The sequence below is a fragment of the Excalfactoria chinensis genome, chromosome 1, assembly GCF_039878825.1.
Source record: "Excalfactoria chinensis isolate bCotChi1 chromosome 1, bCotChi1.hap2, whole genome shotgun sequence".
Classification (NCBI taxonomy): domain Eukaryota; kingdom Metazoa; phylum Chordata; class Aves; order Galliformes; family Phasianidae; genus Excalfactoria; species Excalfactoria chinensis.
Window position 1 is genome coordinate 111,344,395 of NC_092825.1, and position 15,987 is coordinate 111,360,381.

General features: G+C 46.7%; 1 pseudogene; it reads right to left on the reverse strand.

Annotated features, from left to right (window-relative positions):
* Window positions 1-2,397: 2,397 nt before the first annotated feature.
* On the reverse strand, window positions 2,398-10,665 carry LOC140253928 (maestro heat-like repeat-containing protein family member 2B; annotated as a pseudogene).
* Between the last annotated feature and the right edge of the window lie 5,322 nt (window positions 10,666-15,987).

The window sequence follows — 15,987 nt, forward strand, 5'->3', positions numbered from 1 at the left end:
GGAGGGCTACGAAGCTGGTGAAGGGTCTGGAGCACAGGCCTTGTGAGGAGCAGCTGAGGGAGCTGGGATTGTTCAGCCTGGAGAAGAGGAGGCTCAGGGGAGACCTTATAGCTCTCTATAACTTCCTGAAGGGAGACTGTAGTGAGCTGGGGGTCGGCCTCTTCTCTTGTGCAATCAGTGATAGAACTAGAGGGTATGGTTTCAAGCTGTGCCTGGGGAGATTCAGGCTGGACATTAGGAAGTATTACTTCTCAGAAAGGGTAGTCAGGCACTGGAATGCACTGCCCAGGGAGGTGTTGGTGTCACCGACCATGCAAGTGTTCAAAAAAACGTTTGGATGTTGTGTTGAGGAATATGGTTTAGCTGGGAAGTATTGGGAATGGTTGGACTGGATGATCTTCTAGGTCTTTTCCAACCTTGATAATTCTGTGATTCTGTGATTCTGTGATTCTGCGTTTGTTCTTTAATGAACAAAATTAATTTCTATGACACAAATCAATGGTTTCCACCAGCAAATGCCAGTGAAAATATTTCCACAATTTTCCAAGTAGAATTGCTGTAGGCAGTTTCTCTGGAGATATTAAAAACTAGGAAAAACTAGCACTATTGTGTCCAGTTCTGGGCTCCTCCATTCAAGGACAGGGAACTTCTTCAGAGAGTCCAGTGCAGAGACACAAAGATGACAAAGTGACTGGAGCATCTCCCTTGCAAGGAAAGGCTGAAGGATCTGAGTCTCCTTAGCTTGGAGAAGACAAGACTGAGAGGTGACCTCATGAACGTTTACAAATCTGTAAAGGTTATGTGTCAGGAGGATGGAGCCAGGCTATTCTCAACGACATCCAGTGATGGGACAAGAGGAAATGGGTACAAGCTGGAACATAGGAGGTTCCACAGGAATATGAGAAAAAGCTTCTTCATGGCGAGGGTAACCAAACATCAGAATAGGCTGCCCAGAAAGGTTGTGGGGTCTCCTGCTCTGGAGAAATTCAAAACCTGCCAGGACGAATTTCTGTGCGACCTATCCTAGGGGTTCCTGCTAAGGCAGGGAGATTGGTCTAGATGATCTTGTGAGGTTCCTTCCAATACCTGACTTTTAGTGACTCTGATTCTGTAACAGGTATGGAGAAGAGACAGCAGCAATTAAAATGATGACTTGGTTTAAAAAAAAAAAAAAAAAAAAAAAAACTCTTCCACATCATGGCCACGATTCTGGCATTTAATTTATTAAATAAATAATTCAATTTTTTTAGCTCATTATCTCTCCTCTCCTCACTTCTCCTCACTTCTCCTCTCCTCTCCTCTCCTCTCCTCTCCTCTCCTCTCCTCTCCTCTCCTCTCCTCACTTCTCCTCACCTCTCCTCTCCTCTCCTCTCCTCTCCTCTCCTCTCCTCTCCTCTCCTCTCCTCTCCTCTCCTCTCGTCACTTCTCCTCTCCTCTCCTCTCCTCTCCTCTCCTCTCCTCTCCTCTCCTCTCCTCTCCTCTCCTCTCCTCTCCTCTCCTCTCCTCTCCTCTCCTCTCCTCTCCTCTCCTCTCCTCTCCTCTCCTCACTTCTCCTCTCCTCTCCTCTCCTCTCCTCTCCTCTTCTCTCCTCTCCTCACTTCTCCTCTCCTCTCCTCACTTCTCTCTTCTACTCTCCCTTTCCCTTACCTGCCCTTCCACTGCAATCTCCTTTTTTCCTTCCTTTTTCTATCACTCTACCCTCCCTTTTCCCTCCCCTCCCTTTTTACATTTACTAATTCATACCATTTTCCTTTCCTCTCCCCTCCCCTGTCCCCTCCCTACCACCTACTCTTCTCTCCCCTCCCCTCCTCTCCACTCCTCCCCTTTTACATTTAATGTATTCATTCCAATTTCCTTCCCTATCCCCTCCCCCCCATTCCCCTCCTCTTGTCTCCCCTCCTCACCTCTCATCCCCTTTTATATTTACCTTTTCCGTTCCCTTTTTCTTTCTCTCTCGCCTTCCCCTCACCTCCGTTCCCCTCCCTTCCTCTCCCCTCCTCTCCTCCCTTCTCCTCCCCTCTCCTCTTTTTTACTTTCTCTTTTTTTTCCCTCTCCCCTTCCACTCCTGTCCTTCCCCCCTTCCTCACCCCTCTCTTTCCTCTCCTTCCGCCTTCCCTGCTCTCCCTTCTCTCCCGTTCTGTTTTCCTCTTCCCTTCTCTTCTCTTCCCTTCTCTTCTCTTCTCTTCTCTTCTCTTCTTCTCTTCTCTTCTCTTCTCTTCTCTTCTCTTCTCTTCTCTTCTCTTCTCTTCTCTTCTCTTCTCTTCTCTTCACTTCTCTCTCTTCGCTTCGCTTCGCTTCTTAGCTTTGCTTCTCTTCTCTTCTCTTAGCTTCGCTTCTCTTCTCTTCCCTTCCCTTCTCTTTCCCTTCCCTTCTCTTCCCCTTTCCTTCCCTTCTTTTCTACCGGCTCCACCGTTGAAGACAAAAGTTTCTTATTCTCCTCCATGTCTCACTGGAAAAAAAGAGAGTCTCAAGTTGTGACTGAGTAAATTTCACCTCAAACAGACTTTGAGAAGAAAAAGAAAAGCTGGCTGCTTCCCTGGATCCCTCTGACAGAGGCAAGCTACAACTGAGAGCGCAGCAACAGCAAGGGCAGGAGTGACAATACCTGTCCGTCGACTCAGGCAGCCGGGAGAAGCTGCCAACTGTGGCCTCTGCATTACAGCGGGTGAGGATGACCACCGCCTGGAATATGAAGGGCATGAACGTGCTCTGCTGCAAGGACAACGTGCAGCTGCGCAGAATGTAGAGGATCAGCAGCGTCTGAAAGAAGAAGGCGAGAAAGAACGACTTACTGCATCCTTGACCCTAACCATGGACATTCAGCACATGAGCAGAGCCTGTTCCATTGAGATGCTGCCAAGGCCTAAGCCTACATTTCAGGCCAGCCACCCTGTCCAAACCCTGGCTCTGCACTCAGGCTGTGCTTCTTTAGCACAAGAGGTAAACAGCACAAAGCGTAATTGCAAACAGCCAGAAAGAGTCCAAGGCACATGGAAGAAAGTCACTTACATCCCGATGGATGTCCTTTACATTCATCTGCAGAAAGGTGATCAGCCACTTCCCAGCAGCACGCACACGTGTTCCTTTGGCCTTCTGGAAGGTGTCCTTGATGGCCATCATGAAGTCTATGGTGTGTTCCAGAGGGAAGTTTCTGCACACGATCTGCGGAGAGATGAGAAGCAGGAGAGATCCCATCACTGATCTGCAGCAGCTCTTCAAAACATAAAGCGGTCTTGAGAGCATTCTCAGTTCAGCAGCTTGCCGGTCATTCAAGTGGCCATCACAACGCTCCTGCTGTCCTTACCCTGCTATTCATACCTGCAGTGGTTGAGCCTTCTCTCAGCTTCTCCACCCATGGTGTTTGCTTACATGCAAAGCCTACCCCCAGCAGCCACAGTCATACATGTGCACACACTCACATGCACAGCCACACGCACACGCACGCACATTCATGTCATGGAGTCAGCTCCTTGCGCTGGGCACCTGAAGGCCAGACATAGCTCAGAGCCTCCTGCTACTTGCTGAGAAAAGTCATCTCAGGGTGACAGCTCCTTCTGGAAGTGTGTGTGAGAGGCTGGGGGAAGCATAGGGATGTGCAGAAGCCTACACATTGAGATCGCATCACCCTTTTTGGGTCCACTTACTCTTGCAATTTTGGACGAGGTCTGGAGCTGAGAGGTGGTGCTGCAGTCATTCAGCCCCTCACACAGGCTCCCGATTTCTCCCGTCTTGATGACTGTGTAGGTCACCTTGTCTGGAAAGAGCCCAGGGAAAAAAGGAAAGTCGTGCTTCTGGAAACGGAACCTCTTTCCACAGAGGATAGACAGGACAGGGCAAGGACAAGAAGAGGGCTGCGCACGCTGCCTCTCTCCCCTGTAAACAGGGCCCCAGCCCGTGGGACTCTGGTAGTGCGGTGAAGAGAGCAGAGGGCTGGCGCATGCCTGCTCTACTCACCTTGGATGCGGAGAAGGGAGCTCAGACAGGTAACGGCCAACTGACGGGATGTGGGCATGGGGGTCACATGTTAGAGGTGCCAGCAATCCTACCAAGTGTTGCCAAAGTGCTTGCAGGCATCTGCTCTCTGCAGGAGTAAAAGGCAGGAAACAAGTTGTAGGCAGCCCCAGCTCTCCCTAGCTTCTCCTGCCTGTGCTTTCCCATGCACTGGCTGGCACAGCATGCACAGCCGGGTTGAACTCGCCTTCCAACTCAGGGGCACCGGGGAGGGAGCCAGGGGCATTCAGAGGGGCTCTTTACTCACCTGAGCCTCTTCACAAGCAGCCAGCATCGTGGAGCAGGTCTGCAGGGCTCTCTTGCGCTCCCACACATTCTCTGAAGTCATTGCTCTCTGCAAGACCTAAGGCAGATCATCTGTCCTCACTGTGGATGTCTTTCCTTTCCTTTCCTGCCCACCCCTCTCTCTGTCCCCACCTTTCCCGGTACTTTCCATCAGGGCCTGCCCTGTGGTTCCACGTGGCCCCCCTTGTGCCTTCCCCCTGCAGGGCCCATTTCTCTGCCCATTTATGAGCTCGCAGCGAGCTGGCACGTCAGCAGGAGATTTCTCCCCCTCTCATCGTAAACTCAGTCCCCAGATCTCTGTCCCTACTATCAACAGGTATCATATATTGTCCCACAAGTACTCCTCACGGACTATGTTCTGTAAGAAGTCATGGCTGGACTCTGTCTCCAGCAGAACCACCATGAGCCGGCCCAGAGCTTTCAAACGATGTTTGCTGAAGCTGAAAAGCAGAAGAAGGGATTGAGGTGTGGCATCACGGCTGCTGCCAGAGCATGGGTCGTGTGTGCTGAGGTAGGTTTCTGACTGAGAGGTGGCCGGAAAAGATAAGGCAGGTTACCTGCAGGTACGGAGCTGCTTGCTGTGACTTCCTGATCTTCAGCATCATCTCCGCTGAAGGGTGCGTCACAATGTTCTTGTAGCACAGAACCAACAATTCATACATGCCCTTGCTTCCTAAAAAGGGCTTCAGCTTGCTGACAGGAGGAAAAAAGGAAGGGAAAGCATAAAGAGCCTTTACCAGTGCTCTCCAGACTGGTTCAGACAACATCAGTTTCTCCTAACAGACAGCTGCAAAGCCAACAGCCCTACCCTGTGCTGCTGAGCTCTGTTTTTAGTTCCAGCAACATCCACCTCCTCTCCAGCAGCAGTGAACCACCTCCCTCTCCAAAGGAAAGGAGACCCCGGGTCTCCCTTCTCTTCCCTGCCAGGGGACAGGAGCATCTGGGCTTTTCTCCCCTGCCCCGAACCTCAGCTTTGCTGGGCACAACAGCACAGCCGACTCTCCTGTAGATGCGGCTCCTCACCCCCTGCCCCCTGCAGACCTCCAGGAGCTACCCAAACGGAGGACCCCCAATCCTGCCTTGCAACCCCAGAGGCTCCCACCCTTACCTCAACTGCTCCAGGGCCAGAATCACCTTGAGGGGCACTGGGGAGACAGGGCTGCCCAAGCAATACTTCTTCAGCAAGTCCTGAAAGTCCCAGAGAGACACTGTCAAAGTGGTAAGTGGCACACGAGAGCTCTTCCGCAGCCCCCCAGAGACAGACACAACAGCCACACACCAGCCCCATCAATCCCATGTTACCCACGGAAGCACTGCAGGATGCAGCAGCTCCACAACTGGTGCACCTAGACCGCTGCTGCCCAGTCTCTGCCTGCCAGCACCCAAGGTCCCCACCAGCTGGAGACATGGAGGCTGAGGGAGACCTGTATGCCTCCAGGGAAGCGAGCCTTGTGCTACAGCCCAGTACTCTGCTGCAAGACAAACCCTGGCTCTAAGCACTCACCATGAGGATCTCTAGCAGCTTGTCCTTCAAGGAAGGGTTAAAGCAGGCAGAATCACCCCACAGCCTGGAAGGCAGAGCTGAAGTCGGTGATGCTCTGCACCAGCGCGAGCCTGTTCTGCAAGACCTGAGGCCCAAGAGAGAAGAATATTCTTTGAACTGCGGGAAGGGCCGAGGGCAGCAAGGGGAACACATGAGGGCAACTCTAACGGAATGGCTTGGGTCTTCATCTGGGCATAAACCATTCCCCGAGGGACCCTTTGGAAAGAGAAGACCCATCTCAGCATCCCCCCTTCATGGAAGGGGCTGCAGTGGATTCTCTGACACCCTGGCAAACCCCAAGCTCTCACCCGGCAGCTGCAGCTGTAGAGCAGCAGGATGTTGCCCGCAATGTCTCCCTCCAGGTGGGCGAGCAGTTGTTCCTTGGAGGCTCGCAGTGCTAAACTGCCGTAGGCAAGCATGAGAGCGCTGCGTGTGGCATGAGCTCTTGTGCTCTTCAGCTCCATCTGTGTGGGAGAAATGCCCTTGAGATAGTCACTCAACAGCCCCCAGTGCCACACGATGCACCTGGGCTCCCAAGGCAGGAGCTGCTATGTAAATAAGATGGAAGAAGGACAAGGTGGAAAACCCGAAATGCTTCACCTTCTTGCGTCTCGAAATCTTCGCATTCCCGGCCTTTGTACAGCCTGGACGCAAAACATGGTGACTGTGTCCAGGAACTGTGTGGAAGTTGCTCTCAGCAGCATGGCTGACAAGAGAGATCATTCCCTGCATGAAAGAACAAGGGGCAGTTGGCACAGGCCTGAACCTACTGGCGCGGACAGCCACAGTAATTGGGCCAGTCCTCGCCTGAGGGAAGTGGCAGCAGTGAGGACATTGAAAGGCCCAGAGCAGAGCCAACCGGGGCCAAAGATGGATGGAAAGAGGGCTCACCTGGGCCTCAGATGGCTTCTCTGCGTTTGCTTCTATCAGATGCTTTAGAAGCTTCTCTCGGATGTGGAGGACTCTCTTACAAACTCCCAGCACTGTCCCCAGAGCCTTGTACAGGAAAGGCTGCATGGGAAGGGAAGGAAGAAGCTGAGATGTGGCAGCAGCCTTACCTGATGGCACAGGGACAGGTGGGAAGGACCCACACTCCCTGCGAGTACTGAGAGCAGCTCAGTACCTGCCGGTGCCCTGCTGGGTAGAGCTGGGTGAACCCACCTTTTCTCCAGAGCTGCTGGGAGAGTTGCTCAGCCACCGGCTCAGCTCACAGCTCAGGGCCTCGGCCCAGGCCTCATCCTCCATGCTCTCCAGCGATGCCTCCAGGAGCTGTTGGAGAACAGGAGAAGCCAATGATCCCTTGCTCTTTGCCTCTTCCCGCAATCCCAAGTTGCCGCAGCCTTCTGGGGAGAGCTGCCTGGATGAACAGTCCTTCTCCCAGCTGCCCCCAGCTCTCCCTCCCATTAAAGCTGCCTGCCACTGTTCTCATGAGACCCTTCTTGGGCTTGGGACAGAGGCAGCACTGCAAAGGCATGCGGCTGCTCCACAGCAGTCTTTGAGAGGCTGTTCCTGTCCAGTGGGGGCTCGTGTAGGAGCAGGGCTCCTGGAGGCAGGCAAGCACTTCTCTGCACCGGGCCGCCCAGCAATGCTCTACCTTCAGCAGACGGCACTCCCACTCCTCAGTGTCCGGGACGCTCTCATCTTTCCCTGCACAGCAACAGGAAGCAAAAGACCTTTGATTGGGATCAAGCCACAGAAGAAGAGCTGTTGCAAACCCCGCTTGGCCTGGGCACTCAACACTGCCAAGCTGGGACCTTCCACAGTGACCCATCCCTCCCTACAAACACTGTCCCCGCAGGAACACAGAACTAACTGCTCCAAGACTGCTGTCTCAGGGGACATGAAGGGCCCGTCTGTGTTCTTGAACGGGCAGATCCCTGGGAGGAAATGTCCCCGAGTCTCCCTGGAATGGGAACAGCAGCAGAGCAAGTACTGTGCTGCAGGCAGTGCTTTCCCTCTGCCACAATGCTGAGCTGCATTTTCACTCCACCTCCCTCCCCGCTTCCTCCTCTCCCACCAGCACTTTACCTTCAAGGCACTGCAGCAGCAGGGGGATCTCAGCAGCCCACACGACCCCCACAGCTCTGTGGATCCTGCTGTGGAGGTTTCGCATGAGCAGCAAGGCAGCAGCTTGCAGTTTGCTGCCTGCAAAAGGACTCCCTGCCACCACCTGAGCAAGAGCAAGGAGAAGCAAGGTCACAACTGCAGTGGGAGAGAAGAGCAGTGGCTTCCCCAACAAGGGAAGCAGCTTGGCTCAGCCCCGGTGGGCAAGGAGAATCCAACAACTTTGCCCATGTCCAAGCTGCTTCCTCCTCATGGGTCATGGCACCAGGCTCTGAAGCATCTACTCATCAACAGGCGTGCCAGCATTGTCTGGGGAGTCAGCAGTGGACCTGCGAGGAGAAAGAAGCGCTGAGTGAGATGCCAAGACACTCCTTGCCCTGTCGCATGTACCTCCGCTTTTCCTTCTGGGTGCTAACACAGGTCAGCAGAGCTTACTGGGGGAGTTTCTGCTCCTACCTTGAAACATGGAGTTGACAAAGTGGGGATCCAGTTCTTCTGCCTCCCGCACCGTCAGGTCCCCTCTCTCAGCCAGTGCTTGGACGCAGCGGGAGACCGGGATCAGCATGCCGGTGTACTGGGCTGGCACCACATACAGCAGCAGCCGTGGCCACAGGAGCTGGGGGGAATGAGGCAGTTGAGCACGTCAGCATTCCTGCCTCTGCTCAGAGATGAAGAGGACTCTGTGAATTTCTTGTGTGCTTCAGAGCACGTTAGAGGACAGACCAGGGCTGTTGTAATGAGACGAGGAACACGTGGTGCAAAGGCAAGCGACGGCAATGTAGCAGGGTGCGACTTACTTTGGACATCCCACTCACAGAGACATCCAGTGATCCCAGGATGTCCATGCACAGCCCTTGGAGATCTCCTTCTTCCTGGGCTTCCTGGGCAGAAAGGTCTCCGGCTGCCTGCACAACAGTGTTATTGATACGCCAGTTACGTTCCGTTCTCAGGAGCCTCTCATAGGCTCAGGTGTGGCCCCACTGGTGTTTCTGTGCCAGCCTCTGAGCAGCACGGGTCTTCCAAAAGAAGATGCTGCCCACTCTCCTTACCCTTCTTTCTGTGGTGCGGCTGAACTCACTGAAGATGTGCCCCACTACATCCAAAGCTGAGCAGCTCCAGGCATTAACACTGAGCACATCCTTGATGAAAAGCAGGATTTTGGTGTGATTTTCCTGGTCAGATGGCAAAGGGAAGCCACCTGCTCATTGCAGCAGCCCTTCGGGCATGAGCAGAAACAAGTGCCTTGCTCCCTGAGGTGAGGGCCAGGCCTTAGCACCAGGCTGTGCAGGGACCTGCCTGCTCCCCTCTCCCTGCTCCCCCCACAGGAGCCATCACATCACAACCATGTAGTCAGTGCTCCAGGACCTCTCTGGTCACCCCAGCCCTGCCCACGTGGGCAGCAGCACCACCACCCCGATAGCGCTTTCCCACACCAGCTCACCCGGGTCCTGAGATCACTGCTCAGACACTGCACAGCCTCTGCAACCTGGGGCAGCTTCGCTACCATAACGGGCTCTGCAAGAGATATGCAAAAGCATGCGTGGAGGTACAACCCAGATGGCAAAAGGGACCTCTGGAAGTCCCGACCCGTGGTACTAACCATCAGAGCGAGCCAGAGCACCGAGCAAGCCTTTGTTGTGTTTGTTTTTTAATGAACAAAATTAATTTCTATGAAACAAATCAATGGTTTCCCCCAGCAAATGCCAGTGAAAATATTTTCACAGTTTTCCAAGTAGAATTGCTGTTGGCAATTTCTCTGGAGATATTAAAAACTAGGAAAAACTGACAATTCTTTGTTTCATCTTTCAGCTGAATTTAATTCAATCTGATATTCATAGAACTAAAGAATGAAGAACACTTGTTGGACTGTCACACAAACTGGAAATCTAGAAAGAACTTCTGTAATAACAACCAAGAGAATTGCCATTAAGAGAGATTAGCATGAAGATCTAATCTTCCTTAGAAAAGAGTGAAAGACCATGTTAGAAGAAAAAAAAAATGTAATTTCGAAAGCTAGGGAGAATCTAAATCAACAGGGAGTAAAAAATAAATAAATAAATAAATAAATAAATAAAAATAAAAAAGTATAGTTAAAACTGCAAAGCTGAAGCTCAGTTTTATGTTTTATTAAACATATTGGTTTACACTGAAGTCACATCGTATGAACTGCACATAAAATTTGAAATAACAGACTCATTAATCATAGATGAAAAGTTAGTTGCAAATTTAAAATATCTACCAGATATGATGATGATCTCCTGATATCCAAACCCAATAATTCTAGGATGTATTTCCAGTAGACTAAGAGCACTACTGAGGACAGAGTACCGCATTCAGTTTTATTCATCCATGCCCTAAAAAGATCTCACATTGAAAACACTGCTAGTAGAACTCAAAGAATGGATAGCCTTTTGTGTAAGAAGAGACTGAAGGAAAAAATAATAATAAATAAATAAATCAATAAATAAATAAATAAAAATTGAACTGTGCAGTCTGGAAAAAGATTAAACAAGTTGGAACATTTTTACTGTCTATCAATATATTTGATGGAGTACCCAAACACTGGGGGAAAAAAAGAGGAGGGCTGATTAAGGTGAAAAACAGTACTGAGATGAGAACCTGCAAGTGTAACGATACAAATTAATTGTCTGTGCTTCTAGTTCAGCTGGAATCCTGCTCTGGCAAGACCTTCTCTGAAGTAAGCTGTGCACAGGACCCATACTTTCTTCCCTCAGAAGCTCCTTCAAATCTGAGACCCTCATGCTTGGCCTCTTGCTTCAGCTTTATCTGCATCCTGTCCTACACCTCATCACTGTGCAAATATCCCTGCAGATCCTTACAGTTGGAGTGATTAGGAAAGAATAAATGTTTTCATGAAGAAAACTGCTTGCAAAACATATGACAGTGAACACCATGACCAGAACAGATTCTCAAGAAATGCACAGTTGTTTATCACAATTGTGGATCACAATTAGTGTGTAACTGAATATTATTCAATAAAACTGCAGAAAAATGTATGTTACAGGAAGAAACAATGTGGACTACAGGTGAACCACAGGTACCTGGCTTCCCATTCCCTGAACCACAAACAAGGCAGAGAGAAGATAGAGACAGGGTCAAAAATAGCTTTTTCTCTTTGGGAATTGGTAACATTTCAGAATGATGTTAAAAATGTCACGTAGGTACTTGTAAGTACTCAACATTGCCACTGCTTGGTATTTTTCTCTGAAATTTACTTAGTTTCACTGATAGATAATATTTTTATAATATTATTTAACCATTTTCTTTGGAACACTTCTGCGCTTTTTTTCAGCAGCAAAAGCAAATTCCTCTTGGGAATTTTGTGTTCCATTTCATTATCATGTAGAAATGTGTTGCTGTGGAATCACCAGAATCACCATGAAATTTTCCAGACATTATGCAGACACTTTAGCACGCACTCCTATTTTCGAGTTCCTTTTACTGCATGTGAGCTGCTTGTGTAGGTCTTGAATTGTATGCATTGCGTTTTCAAAAGTGTGCAATACATAGAAATCTGTAAAGGATTATGTAAAGCTTGACTGCTTTTTATACTCATAGCTTTCACAGTCAGCGAGGACACATACACAGAGAATAACAGTATGTACTTTTCAGTACTTATTTCCACTTCTCTGTTCAATATTAAATTAAAAATAATTAATAAATAAGCAGGTAGGTAGAAAAGCTCCCCGTTTCTCTTTTATATCACTTGGACACAACACAGGATTCCTAACCTGTACAATGAAAAACAAAGTCAGTAAAAAGGTGCTGCTTACTGCTTGCATTCCATCAGTGCTTAAGAATTTTGATAATAAATTTCCTACCATGCACACTCTTTTACAGAAAACTAGTACAAAGAGAGGTCTAGACAGCCTACCATCTCTGGGATAAAAAATATTTCAGACAATCATGCTGGTAAGTAATAGATCAGAGGATAAGGCAACAGGTATTTATTCTAGTCTTAGTGGCAGAACATGGTGGCAGCTCCTGCTGACTGTAAGTGAGGCAGCGCTGGTACCTCAGTAGAGCTGAATCCTCACACTGATTCAGCTGGTTGTGTTTACAAAGGATCCTCTCTCTCCCCATACAAGCACCATTAAAAAATTTAAGAATCATTTAACAGTAAATGATTTGCTATTAAACAGCTATGCAGTTGTAAATTGCATTATTTAGAAATCCCGTTACTAGCTTGAGAATTGGATGTCCTTGGGAGGAACAGCTGCAGAGTGCCCTGAGAATGAGGCAGCAGCTCAAAGATCTGCCACACTGCCAGGTGATGATGAGAACACCGTGTGTAGTCATTCTTCTTCAGTCTGGCTGTGCGCTGTGCCATGCAGGCACTTCTCTCAAAAGCATTTTAAAGGAAAAGAAAAAGAAAAAAAAATAAAAATAAAAAAAATCAGTACATCAGCCCTTCCTGACTATTTATTCTGAAAGTGTTATTTGGACACATCTGGTGTACCATGCATGGGTTTTTCTTTTCCTGCTGGCATTCTGCAATAGGAGACACAGTGCTAGATAAATACAAACACACCTTCATCAGCCTTTGTTTCCTGAACAAACTGAGATTACCACAGAGTCGGTACATCCTAAAATCCCATCCACTTCTGTGCTATTCCAGACATGTTTATTTTTAACTGCACACACCATCCAAAGCCTAAACTATTAAACTGAAAATAGCACGCTTCCAAAGGTCTTTTTAATGAGGTAAAACACTCTTCCATTGCCTTAATCACTAGCTCAAAATTGCCCAACCTTCTGTTTTTGACACAATATGCTAAAGCCAATGATGTTCAATTAAATTAAAAGAAAAAATAAAATAAGTATTTTTGAGAAAAACACTGGTATTCAAACTGCCACGTGGCCAAATAATACATTGAGTGACACAAACCCCCTATAAATAAGCAGTCTGCTATAGAAGCTATGCAAGCAAATGGCTTCCTTCAGATGTTGCACAGAGAGGATGTGCCAGGTGACACAGGCTCCCAGGAAACTGCGTGTCATCCTGTGGCATTGGCACGTTACCACAGTATTGAGCTCTTTGTTCTCAAGAGCTTCTACCCAAGCAGACTGTCAATGACAGCGATCATTTTCACTTATTTTAGCAGAGTAACTGCAATTACTGGCACCAACCAGTACCACACACTACATGCAGCTAAAGTGTTTGGCTTCAGAGTACTAATTTAGTTCATATCACAGGGGCAAGGAAATGTACTTTTCTTTCCTGCAGCTTCTGCCATACATCAGGCTCTAGTTTCAGCTCAGTATTTTAGGGATTCTTGGAGAACCACACATTTAATTACAGTCTCCTGACATGACTTTGGTGAAAGATTTGTCCAAACATCAGGAAGAGGACTGCGGTTTATGGAACCAGAAGAGGACTCTCAGTGAAAGAAACCAGCCAGCTATTTATTTACATGCTGAAATGTTCCAAGCAGCAGTGCTGGACAACTGCCATCTGCTTTAGGTTTTTTTGAATGAAATGCTGATTTTCAGTTGGATTCCAAATGTCAGACCTTGTGGGCTCATTTACAAACAACAGGTGAAACAGGCTGTCTGTTACTGGACAGCATGCCATCCTGGGTGACCTCGTGCTGCAGCAGATTCCCTCCAGCGCCACAGTCTGCTTTTCTTCCAGAACAATTCACTCACATGTTGGCACAGAGACATTTAAAGATGATCCAGCTAAAAAAGGCACAATGCATAGCTGAATGTGGAACCCATTTCCTCTGTTTTCCAATCACTCCTATCTACTCCTTTTCTCTACTTTGCTTATTCCCTTTATTATCAATACCAGTGCCTAAGTTACTAATTGCATTACATTTACAAACACTGTTCTTCATGTGGAAGTAAAGCAAGAAGTAACTTCCTAACCAATTGCGGCAGCTCAGAGGGTCAAGAACCAGCATTAGTATACAAAGGAAAAACAAACAAACAAAACAAAATCAAAACAAAACAAATGCCACCAGGGGAACAACACTATCCATAGTGTTAGTTTTAGTGGTAGTTTGTCTACCAAGTAGACAAATATTTGCCCTTGGTCAGGCTGGATGGGACACGGAGTGCCCTTATCTAACTTTGAGCATCCTTGTTCATTGCAGGGGAGTTGGGCCAGATGGATTTTAAAGGTCCCTTCCAACTCAAATGATTCTATGATTCTATGAATCAGTCATACCAACCTCCTGCAGACAATTAACTTGCTAAAGTTTGAGTTATCCCTTTGTAGCACATAAAGTTAAGCAACTAATTAACATTTTCCTGATCACTTATGCATATAAATAAAATAGTATTGGCTGTGTTAATTAACTCTGCTGAGGCTTTTAATACAGAAAATACTGCAAATATTAGAAACAAAGAAGCAAGGACTTTGGTTAAGCATATTTTTTTGCTGCCCTTCAGTGGCCTACCATTTTGGTTGTCTATATCAGAAAATGGTCTCTGAGAAGAACAGACTGGGTCTTCCCAGTAACACAGAAGTGTACTACTATCAGTAGAATAAATTAATAGACATTTCAAATTCTTTTTGTGTATGTAGGGTGAAGCTCTTTCATTATGATCATACAGAACTAACAAAAATTTTTTAATACCAGACTCAAATATGATTAATTGGTTTCTGTTCCACAGGCTTTGTTGCTCAGTTTCCAAAGCACAGTATTTGCTAAGAATCAGACAACTAGCTGCAAATATTGTAAGTGTGTGCTGGTGGAATCATTTGAACATTTGTTCCATTTTCTCTCAAGATTTTATGCTGCTACTCATCTCCATACTGTCTGAGCACAATACTCTCAAAAGAGAATTTACATTTTAATGTGTTCACTGTACTTCCTGAGTTCATATCCCTTAAAGACAAGGCACGTTAATTTCAATAATGCAAAAACTAGTAAAAATATAGCATTTAGTTTAAACTAGCTAAAAAAAAGGGATCAATCACCAATTTTTAATTTTACAGTGGTTATGAATTTTGCAATCAGCACGATGTGGTGTATTTCTGTGATTCACACTTGGGTAAAATGTTTTCTAAACAGTCAACACAGTGAAATCTGAATATTGTATTAATTCACATTTATTGTTCATGCATTTTTACAATTATATATTTGTTATTTATCAAGAATCAATCAATAGAAGCATTTGCATAGTTAGTGAACCAGGAGTTATATACAAGAAGTTCAAGGGCCCTCCATTCACTTTTTGGAGTTCTGGTTGGGTAATTTTTACCATAACCAAAACACTTCAAAATTGCACATCGGTTCTGGTTTACAAATAATTTAATAATGCTCAATCTCAAACTACTAAACAGGAAAAAATACATCACTGAACAAGGCTCAAGTAAGTTTCCAGATATGAAGCAATAAAATTAAGGCACATACTGAACCATTCAGGAGGAATCAATAGTTTGTTTTTTGGTTTTTTTTTTGAAGCATAAAAATCATTTAAAATGATAATTTTGTGACCCAAGACCCAGGGGGACTTGCATCCTTTTGGCAGAGAAAAGTAGAAATACACTGAAAACCTAAACTATCAATAGGTGCCTGAACAACAACCTCATCATCTTAGATGACAAGTAATGGCAAAAAGGGTTACAGTTTCTCAAACTGTTAGTGACAAAGAATCAATCTTTACTATGTTTAAATTTCTTCTGGTAAATTTCAAATAAAAATCTAGACCTGAACATAGTAAGAAAAAGACCAGTTCTCTTTTTTGCCGTGATTATAACAGCACTGCGAGGACAGTGTTTTCTCTGCTCTCCTTACCTGTATTATCTGCTCGTTTATCATTACCTGAAATAGAATCACACCTGAATTACTCAGACAATGAGTTGAAAGGATAATGTGTTGGGTAGTCACATTTTTAGAAGCCAATCTTGAAAATTTATATGAACATTAAATGACTGAAGTACTTTTTTTGAAACACTTCAATGTATGCAGATTTCTGAAATTATTCTTCCCAGGATCCTTTCAGGTTGTTACATTAGATCATGTCTTTCCTTTATGCAAAATTATTTATCACATCTGAGGTGCAATTTCCAATAGACCAAAAGTTATCAGAATATTACAATGTTCTGGACA